At 40.8% G+C, this 2,500-nt stretch overlaps 1 protein-coding gene across 1 annotated transcript in view; it reads left to right on the top strand.

Moving 5' to 3' along the window:
• Positions 1–2,500, top strand: part of LOC145399019 (meteorin-like protein) — a 110,002-nt gene that overhangs the window by 1,317 nt on the left and 106,185 nt on the right. The gene's annotated exons all lie outside the window — the stretch shown is intronic.

Raw genomic sequence — 2,500 nt, 5'->3', positions numbered from 1 at the left:
TTTGTTTTATTTATTTATTTTTTTAAGTTCCACGAGTCAAAGAGTTCTTCTTTAACTTAAAAACAAATTCGTCTGGTGCGGTCAAATAAAAAGAAAAAGACATATGCTGACCTAAAGTTACGGTTCTTAACACACCAGACCGCGACAAGGTGAAAAGGAAATTAAAGGTGGAAAATAGGATGTTGGAGTCTTTAGGCAGGAAAGGTGAGATGGCAGGATGGATTGCACGTGACATGGCTGGATGGACTGCAGATGAATGAAGCACAGGTGGCGTTGGTGTCATTGTTGCAAGAAATGAATGCAATCAGAATCATCCACAGCAACATGAAGAATAAGGCAGCTACTTTCCAGACGAGAAATAATTGTTACTTTGAAAGAGCACCCAATTACAGGGATACTACCCGGTGCTGTAGGTTTATGTAATTTTATGCCTGGCTGATTTGGGATTATTCTAACGATACAATATGAGAAAGAAGCTAGAGTGACACGAAAGATAATTAGAATACAATACAGGAAGTAATAAGGATATAAAAGGGCGTGTGGTAGTTTTTTTTTTTTTCCACAAATGCCAGGAAATTCTTTAGTCGAAGCCACCCATCACAGACAGTCCCTGATGACAGACTGATGGATATACATCGATAGATACATATACGGATAGATAGCCTGATTGTTAGAACACAACAGATAGGAATATTATAAAGAAAGGGCGAGGGAGGGTAGAGGTGTTGTGCGAGGTAGGGAGGGGGGGAGGATAATTTTAGAACAGTACCAGCTGATCCGTCTGTCAAGTGGTTGAGTAGTGGACAGCTGACCGAGAGAACGCGAGACCGAGCCTAGAGCAGTGAAGAAAAAAGCATGGGGAGTGGAATTATGTTTAGAGTGTTAGCAGTTCCACCCCAACACCTGTCAATGTCACTCCACTCATACCACCGTGCCAGTCCTGAATGAAATGGTATTAAGTAGCACTGGAATATTATTTTTACACATGAAAGCCTTAGAATAATCATCAGACGTTTGTGAGCTAAAGAAGAAGAATAACAATAAATAAATAAATAAATAAATAATAATAATAATAATAATAAAATCCCTTGCACTCATAACTGATGTAGATGGCATGTTATTAGTGGCCAGGTGGTGACATGTAAAGGTGTGAGGCGCCATCTGTTGCACGCGGGAAGCCTGCTACCCCTCAGGAAAAGAACTACACTATATTCTATGCCAAAGTTCGGATATATATAAATTACAGGAAATCGACAGGTATAAAACACGTATCATATCTGTGTCTGTCTCTGTCTGTCTGTATGTATGTATGTATGTATCTGTCCATCGTCAACTGGGACTATAAGCAATGCACAGGAAATAGTGACTGAGACTGCACTGCAACTTAATGAGGGAGAGAGAGAGAGAGAGAGGGGGGGGGAACCGCACAACAGACGCATATCCTACACAGCACACAATCCAGGTAAAATACACACACACACACACACACACACACACACATGCTCTCTCTCTCTCTCTCTCTCTCTCTCTCTCACACACACACACACACACACACACACACACCTACGACCACAGGTGTGTTAGGTCAATTAATGTAAGCCCCACACACCTGCACTCTCCGTTCCCACCATTACCTGGCGAGATGTGGACGGGAATTATTCAGCAGGCGCTAGGAAACTCGGGAGATGATGATGATGATGATGATGATATGGAGGAAGACAATCGTGATGATGATAATGATGAAGTGGACAATGATGGTGATGATGATAAGCAGGTGGACGACGATGATGATGAAAATGTGGAAGACAATGATAATACAGATAATGATGATGATGATGATAGGGGTAAGGGGAGAGGGATGGAAATAACTGAATACATTAAATTTTGTGCAAGTGCTAGTCTATTATGCTTTCGTCTCATCATTTATTTACTTGTCCTGTTTCAAAATGCTGCTGGGACGCGGGGGGAGGAGGGAGATGATGGGAGGGGGGGGGTAAATTTTGTATCTAGATGTCTATTTCTATCGTCTTATTTCATCTAACATCAAACTAACACTCTAGTTCTATTTCACCCATGTGGCACTAACTCCTGTCACTCCTTATCTAAACCGACTTGGTGATGTATAGTGGAGATATAGCTTAGGACAGGTGGGACTCAAGGGGTTAAGTGATAAGGGGCAGGTGTCTTATCGTTAACGGATCTGATAACCTCTTGGAGTGGACTGAACTTGCACTCTCACCTTATCTAACTGCAGTCCCATCTATTTTCATATATTTTTTACTCTTATCTCAATTATCTATGCATCAACAGTTGGGTATTTTTATCTACAGCCGACCTAGCTCCAGTACCGTGAGCTATTTATTATGTCTACGTGTATATCTATGGAATGTTTATCTATATCTATCTATCTACCTACGGGACAGTATACATAACTACGGTACGTATTTCTGTATTTCTCTTTATATATCTATCTTTTTATCTATGTATCCATCTATACAGT

The sequence above is a fragment of the Coenobita brevimanus genome, chromosome 47 (genome assembly GCF_032717465.1).
Source record: "Coenobita brevimanus isolate Jiangsu-jjx chromosome 47, ASM3271746v2, whole genome shotgun sequence".
Classification (NCBI taxonomy): domain Eukaryota; kingdom Metazoa; phylum Arthropoda; class Malacostraca; order Decapoda; family Coenobitidae; genus Coenobita; species Coenobita brevimanus.
This window is presented reverse-complemented; position numbering and strand designations above follow the sequence as displayed.